This window comes from Petaurus breviceps, unplaced genomic scaffold, assembly GCF_028583685.1.
Source record: "Petaurus breviceps papuanus isolate PSGF00001 unplaced genomic scaffold, PetGlider_PUasm1.0 91133, whole genome shotgun sequence".
Lineage (NCBI taxonomy): Eukaryota > Metazoa > Chordata > Mammalia > Diprotodontia > Petauridae > Petaurus > Petaurus breviceps.
Genome location: NW_027187419.1, coordinates 6,103,983 through 6,112,512, shown reverse-complemented (window position 1 = coordinate 6,112,512; position 8,530 = coordinate 6,103,983). Strand labels below are relative to the sequence as shown.

General features: G+C 38.0%; 1 protein-coding gene across 6 annotated transcripts in view; it reads left to right on the top strand.

The window, feature by feature from the left end:
- NCAM1 (neural cell adhesion molecule 1) overlaps window positions 1–8,530 on the top strand; it is a 476,276-nt gene that overhangs the window by 183,715 nt on the left and 284,031 nt on the right. The window lies entirely within an intron of this gene.

Sequence of the window (8,530 nt, the reverse complement as noted above, 5' to 3'; positions counted from 1 at the left end):
TGCCTTTTTAGTTTCCCCTTCAATTATCAGCATTTTTTTACTTCTAACCATTCCTTCTCTCCTCAGTATTTTCTTCTTCTTACCTCTTTCCCCCAACTTCACTTGTTTTCCTGTTTATTTATTTGATGTATTTCTATACCAAACTCGTGTGTGTGTGTGTCCGATCCTTATTTGTTTGTTTCAGATGGTATATCTTATGATCAATCCCTCCTACTCATTCCTTCATGTTTGTATATTATTCTTATCATACATCCAAATTAAGTTCCATGCCCTTCCTCCTTCTATGCCAGTGTATTTGTCATTTTACCCTTTTTTCTCTTCTCCCTCTTTAGATGCTTGAAACAGACTCAGTTTACCTCCAGGAACTCTTTTTATCCTGTTTGATGCCCTTAATTGAAGGGAACTTGTTTCTGCTTCCCTGTTAGAATATTAGCACTATATCATTTTATAGTCTTTTACAATTGTTCCAATGAATTTATATCTCTAGATTTCTCTAGATTATTTTATTTGCATTTCAGAGTTCCCATCTTGTTCTTATCTTCAGAAATTGTTGAGAAGTTTATACTTCATTAAAAATTGTTTTGACAGCATCTAGGTAACACAGTAGATAGAGCATTGGCCATAGAGTCAGAAAGACCTGAGTTCAAATCTCACCTCAGACACTTGACACCAACTAGCTGTGTGACCTTGGGCAAGTCACTTAACCACTATTGCCTTGATGGAAAAAAGGTCAATTTTGAACCCTCTTCTCCTCCCCTGCCCCAATAGGATTACATTTTGCTTTGAAGGATAATTTATTCTTGGTTGTAAGCCTATATCTTTTTGTTGTTGTTCAGTCATTTTCAGTCATGTCCAATTTTTCTTGACCCTATTCAGGGTTTTCTTGGCAAAGATACTGAAGTGGTTTGCCATTTCCTTTTCCAATTCAATTTACAAATAAGGAAACCGAGGCAGGCATGGTTAAGTGACTTGCCTAGGGTCACAAGGTTAGTAAGTGTCTGAGGCCAGATATGAACTTGGGGAAATGAGTCTTCCTGACTTCAGGCCCAGCACTCTATCCACTGTGTCACCTAACTGCCCCTGTATCTTTTACTTTTGGGGAAATATTGTATTCCAAGATTTTATCTCATTTTTAGAAGAAGCTGCCAAATGTTATGTGATTCTGGCTGTATTTCCTTGGAACTTAAACTGTTTCTCTTTGGGTGCTTGCCATATTTTTTTCTTAGATGTGGTCTAATGACAAACCTGGAACTTTTCCTTTAGGGTTCTTTTCAGGAGGCGATTGATGAATTCTTTCTCACTTTATTTCGTTCTCTGGTTCTGATAGATATGGACAGTTTTCATTTGTAATGTCTTGAAATATAATGTCTAGACTTTTTTTTTTAAATCATGGTTTCCAAGGAGTTCAATGATTCCTACATTATCTCTTTTTGAACTATTTTCCACATCAGTTTTTTTTATGACAGATCTTATATTTTCTTCTACTTTTTCAGTCTTTTTACATTGTCTCATATCTTGCTATCTCATGAAGTAATTGACTTCTTTTGGTCTATTCTAGCTTTCAGGCAGTCCATTTTGTGAGTGAGGTTTACCACTTTTTCTTCTAAGCCACTTATTTTACTTCCATTGCTTTTCTTCAAAGCTTTTATCTTGCTTCTTTTCTTCTATGTATTCATAGTAGTCCTTGTGGAAAATTTCATTTTTTTTCATCTTTAACTCTCAGCCTACAGTTATTGGAATTAGATTTAGAATAGTTTTTAATACTGGTTGATAGCTTTTAAAGTTATCTCTCCAGCTTTAGTTAATGAATTTGGACTTTTTCCCAGGGGTGATATCTACCTTCTAATATACTTTTGAATTCTTTGTCTTGTCCTGGTCCCCTTCATTCTTGTGCTGACTTTAACTCCTAGTGTTTGGCCTGCCTGGATTTTTGAGCTATAGATCATATTATCTTGGTGTCGCAAGACAGAGTTTTAGAGACCTTAGTGTCCTTGGGCCTGGGCTGTCATGGTCTGACCACAGTGACACCATGTTGGCAGCTACCATACTGGTCGCTATCTGTTGCTATACCCCAGGGTTTATAGGATCTCCACCCTCTGGTTTCCTGATCACCCAAGGTCTTTCTCAAGGGACATTTCCCCTCTTGTTGCCCCTGTACAGAGCTTTACCCACTTCAGTCTCTAGTCATTGTATTCATTCACTTTTCTGGGGTCTTCCTTTCCTATTGCCTCTCAGGTTGCCTGAAATTCAAATGCCTAGGACATTGTAGTATTCTATGATTTGCTATCACATGACATTCCTGGGAGAATTCATAACTTGAGATTTTGGCATCGAGCAACATGGAATCATTGAAAATACTGCCCAATTTCTAAAATGCAATTCAGCTCAAATTTTTCTTAGGGTCATAGATTTCCCAGCTCTACTACTTTCTTCTTTTATGAGTTAGGACAAATCACTCAAGCTCTCTCTGCCTTATTCCCTTTTCTGTAAAATGAGGATGACTTTTAAGATCCTATACACTTCTATAATAAACCTTAGAGATCATCTCATCCAACCACATTCACTATTTTACTCAGGAAAATGAGGCAAAAGCAAAGTGTCACACAGAGAACAGAAGTTAGTATTTGAATGGAGAACCTCCTACTCCAAACACTGTACTATTTCTACTATAGAGCACTGCCTTTCTTCTTTAAATCCTGTGTCTAGCTCATTGATTATTTCTAGTTCTAATCCAAGATTCTTAAAGGTACAGACAGATTAACCCAATCATTTGCTTATCCAACTTCATGTCATTGAAAATTTATTGTATTTTTCATATTTGAATGGCTAGATTGAATTCATTCAAGTTAGCATGAATCTCACTGAGAAGGCACCGAAGCATTTCAGGGTATAATAGAATCAGCTATTCATATAAATGTATATATACATAATATATCCGTACACGCATATCATTTATCAGTTGTCAGGTACTTATCAACTCACAGAGCCATCTATAGACCCTCCCTTTCAATAGGCAACCATCCTTCTATTTGAACTTCAGGTAGGACATCTCAGGAAATTTATGCCCACCTTTGGTGAGCATATATCCCCCTTTTTAACATCCCTTTGGATATTGATATTCAACAGATTATTGAATATACCTACATTGTCACATCCATCATGGAGTCTTATATGTGTTTAACAAATGCATAAGCAATGCTTTTTTCCCCTAATAAACAAAGTAGAATCTTACTCTTTTTAAAAAGTCTATTGAATAACTCTAAAGATGTGATATTCTATAAAATGTTGTGTTCAAAAATGTATTTGTTCCCTTTTTAATGTTCTTATGAATGATATGCTTTATGCATTCATAGACTATTTAAATAAATATTTTATTGACATGAGACAGTAGGTTTTTGAGTTTGTAGTTGATGTTTTCAAGGTCATTTGGGGTGGGAAGAACTAATAGAACTGTCCATAATCTTTTTCATTTTTTTGATTCTTCCTCTCTGTGAAATTGAATATTGATTCAAAGTACCTTCAAATGTGTATCTTTTACCTCTAGTATAGATGACTTCTTTTTGTAATTTGGTCTGGTTTGGTTGTTCTTTCCTGACCACACCCTGTTAAATTCCATTTTGTATTTGTATATTATTCACGTGTCACCAAATTCCTTCTCTTCCCACAGTCCCACCATTTAGTTACCTAATTTCTATTGATAAACCTTTCCCCTCATAGCTCAGCTGGCCATCAGACAATAAACATTCTTTTTTTTCCAGTTCACTTTCATATCCTCTTTATCGTGTTAGAATTTGCCAGATCTTATACCCAGTTGATTTGGCTCTCAAGGTCTCTGGGTCACCTCCCCCTCGAGATGAAGGATGGGAGTAAGATTTTAGAATTTCATTTGAAATATAAAATATTAAAGTTAGTTTTCAGTTCCTGAGTAACTGCTGATGAGGAGAGAGTATCCTAGAAATGTCCTGTGCTGAATGACTGAGGGTAGCAGTTAGCTTGGGATTAAAAATTTAACATGCATAGTCTACAAAGCCTTCAATTCTCAGATAGAAAAAAAAATCAAGAATTGGTAGTGAATTAATTATGTTCAGTAATAACTGAATGAGTAACAGTACGATGAGATTGTAATAATGTTGATAGTAATAGTGGTCCTCTGTTGGCCCTGGAATTGAGATGGTGTTTAATTTCTTCTGCAGAGTTCTCCATTTGGCATACATCCATGCAGGGAAAAGGTGTGTCTTTCTTCCATTGTGCCACAGCTCTTTGTTCTTCCAGGAATTCATTATAGCATTTAACATTCAGCCTTACTCTCCATGAACTTCTGAAAATCAAACATAAGTGAATAGTAGGAATGACAGTTAAGTGAGTTAAGAGTCAGAAGACCTGGGTGTAAATACTGATTCAGCTATTTGCCACCTATATGACGATGGGCCATAATTTTCCTTTCAATTGAGATATACCAAATAGGCTCTAAGAACCTTTTAAAAATATTTTGTTCCATGTTATTTGTTTTCAAAGACCCCTGGGATCATTGGAGATATTCATTTATAGGTAAATGATTAATGCTCTAATTGTAAATAGTTATCTATTATTTAATAGAATGTTAGCTTGAGAGTAGAAATTGTTTTATTTTTGTTTTTGTATCCTCAGGACCTAGCATACAGTAAGCATTTAATAAATGTGTTGGTTGATGATTGATTGATTGGTCATTGTATTCTAAGCATTTAAGTATGGGTAATGCTGTATTAAGCTAATTTGAGAAACTATATGTATTTGAAAAAAATGAAATTAAAAAATTTAACTGAAAAAATTCAATTGAAAAAAAGGTAATTTAAACTGGTTTTGACACTATTTAGTCCTTGTCAATGAGATTTTAGTGTAAAGCATTCCAAGCCTAATCATGTTAGCTGTTTTCCTTAAAGGAGGGATGATTTTAAGTTAATATATTCATCTTGTGAAAATAGTAAAGGTTGTTGTTATTTTTTTAATGAAGGCCATGTCGTCTAGGTTTTAGTTAATGTGTAATAACTGGTTACATGAAGAATGTTGCCCTGACAATAGGAAGACCTCCTGTGGTTGTTGTCACCGAATATGAAATGCTTGCTCATGTTGTCTATGCAGTCTGCCTTTGTCTTATTTATATTTGAGCCCAATTCTCCACCCTCATATCAGAGAGCAGGTCTGTGCGCATCCTCTTTCTTCAATTCCACAATCACTTACTCAATATGAATCAGCAGTATGATGTCATAGCCAAAAAGCCAATGTAGTCTTAAACAGCCTTAGTCTGATATTCAGAACAAAGGGGGCAGTGGTTTCACTCTCCTTCACACTGGTTGAACAACACCAAGAGTATTGTTCTGCATTTTGGGTACCACATTTAAGAGAGAGAAATGTTAACCAGTAGCACCAAGTCCAGAGGAGGAAGATCAGGATTGTGAGGCATTTGGAAAGGATGTTGTATAAGGAATAGTCTCAACAGTTAGCATCTTGTGACTTGGGAAAAAGAGGACTCGGGGCAGAATAACATGGTGACTTTTAGGTATTTGAATGGAGTAGTCCTGTGGAAGGGATCATGAGGTACCAGGCATCCTAGAAGGCCCATATTGTATAATCCTATGAGTAGTGCTAAGGCCCTTGGGTGAAGGGGGAGGGAAAGTGGATTTTGACACAGTAACTACATGGCATTGTGGATAGAGCACCAAGTCTGGAATCAAGAGGACCTGAGTTCAAATTTGGCCTCAGATACTTACTAGCTGTGTGACCCTGGACAAGTCACTTAACCCTGTCAGTTTTCTCATTTGTAAAGTGAACTAGAGATGGAAATGGCAAGCCACACCAGTATATTTGCTAAGAAAACCCCCAAAAGGGTCAGGAATAGTTGGACATGACTAGACAACAACAAAGCAAAGATTGTTTTAAGGAAATGGAAAGCCACACCAGTATATTTGCCAAGAAAACCCCAAAAAGGGTCAGGAAGAGTTGGACATGACTAGACAACAACAAAGCAAAGATTGTTTTAACAGTTGGAACTGTTCATCATCTAAATTCATAGCAATGATGGGGGAGAGGAAGGGGTACTAAATTAGAGGTATTTAGGCCAAGTCTGAGATGTGGGATCAGAGAGCTGGAGGGAGAGAATGGGGGAAAGCCTGTGCAAAAGTGTCGAAATATGGGATGAAGTATCATGTGTGAGGAATGGCCAGAAGACCAATATGTCTCAGTTGCGGACTGTGTGAGTGGTAGTAAAGTGTTATAAGAGTAAGGAGGGGCCAGCTTGTGAAGAATTCTTAATGTCAATCAGAGGAGTGGCTATTTGATACTGAAGGTAATCAGGAGTCACTTTTGGAAAACCCTTCATGCTTGATCGTGCTAGAAGCATCTCCCCAACCCCTATTGTATGTAATAGTTGGCCATTGGGAATGCTTTTAAGAGAAAAATAGCCCACTAATAGCAGATAAGTGCTCTCAGGCTTCTTCACAACACTAAGAAAAAATAACATTATTATTATAGATTTAGAGCTAGAAGGAATATTTTTTTTCTTTTTTTCCCCCTTTTTGGAGGGCTGTTGGGGTTAAGTGACTTGCCCAAAGTCACACGGCTAGTAAGTGTGTCACATGTCTGAGGCTGGATTTGAACTCAGGTCCTCCTGACTCCAGGGTCGGTGCTGTATTCATTGCACCAACTAGCCACCCCTAGCTAGAAGGAATATTGAAGTTCATATAGTTGAACCGTGTCATTGTACAAATGAAGAAACTACTGCTACTACTACTACTGCTGCTGCTGCTGCTGCTGTTGCTGTTGCTGTTGCTGCTACTGCTGCGACTACTACTACTACTGCCCACTAGCATCTATACAGTATGTTAAGGTCTTTACAAATCTTATCTCACAAAAACTCTGGGAGGTAGAAGCTATTATGATCCCCATTTTACAGATGAGGAAACTGAGGCAGAACTTAAGTCACATTCCCAAGGTCACACAGCTAATAAGTTTGTGAGGCTTGCTTCAAATTCAGGTCTTCCTGACTCCAAGTTCAATGGTCTATCCACTGTACCACCTAGTGTTTTTCTGTGATGCCCAGAAAAAGTAAAATAGGTAATTAAAGCGACTTGCCTGAGGTAACATAGATAGTAAAAACTAGACTATGGATATAGCTTCTGCCTTCTGACTCTAAATCCACCAGTGAATAAGCATTTATTAAGCACCTCCTGTGTACCAGGATCTGTGATAAGCACCTGGAAAGACAAGGAACCCTCATGTAGCTCACATTTCTCATGGAAAGACTCCCCATCAGATAATGACACATAGCTAAGGATACACTTATTTGGGGAGGGATGTTGTGTGTGTGTGTGTGTGTGTGTATGTGTGTGTGTATGGCTTATCTTTCATTCTCGAGGAGGACCATGACGTCAGGGAGATGAAGGCATGACTTGCCGTTGACTTTGATTGGAGTGAGGGAGGGCTGTGCGAGGTCACCAGCCTCGCTTTCTCCTCCAGAGCCATCTGGGTCTGTGTATTAGCAGCTGTGGAGAAGCAGAAAAGGCTTCTGTAGAAGGTGAAGCTTAAGCTGAGTCTTGAAAGAAACCAGGGTTTCTGAAACCTGGGAGTGAGAAGGGAGGGCATGAGGGACAGCCAAGGCAAAGGGATGGAGGAAGGACGTGTAGTATCACGTTTTGGACATAGGAAAACCAGTATATCTGGACTGAAGAGTGTGTGGAGAAGGGTAATGTATAGGAAGACTAGACAGATAGGGAGAGGACTAGTTGTGAAGAGAAGCTTTTATTTGATTCTTTAGGTGATAGGGGGTCCTAGAATTCATTAATTGGAGGAAAGAGACAAGTCACGCCTAAGTTTAGGCTGCTGTGTGGAAGCTGGATTGGAATAAGGAGAGGAGGCAGGAAGAGCAAATCATATCCTATTAAAGCAGTTCAGGCTAAAGGGATCAGGGCCTGAATGAGAGTGTTGACTTTATGAATAGAGAGGAGTGAAATTATGCTGAAGATATTATAGACAACAAATAAAAATGATCAGACTTGGCAACTAATTATATAGGGGGGTTGAGTGAGAACGAGGAGTTAAGGATCAGACCATTTGAGAATATAACAAAATAGGCTGATTTTCAAGGAGAGAAGTCTTTCCCATATGTGTGACCTGCCTTTTATCAGTCAGAGAGCCAATCAGGAAGCCTCTAACAGGTCAGAGAAACAAGGAGGAAAAAAGTGAATTGTTTTGGTTTGACCAAACGTGAAGATAGAAAAAAATAATTAGTAAATGTTATCTCTTGACTATTTACTTCAAAATGTGTAGGTATTATATATGTGTGTGTATAATCTATCTGTCCATCTCTATCTATCTATTTTTCTATTTATCGTCTCTCTCAACACACACACACTTCTCTCTCACTATCTGTCTTTTTCTCTTTCTTTCTCTCTCTGTCTCTGTCTCTCTTCCACTCTGTCTCTCTTGCTTTCTCTCTCCCTCTCCCTCCCTCCCCTCCCCTCTCTCAGGCTCTCTTTCAGTCTCTGTCTCTCTCTGT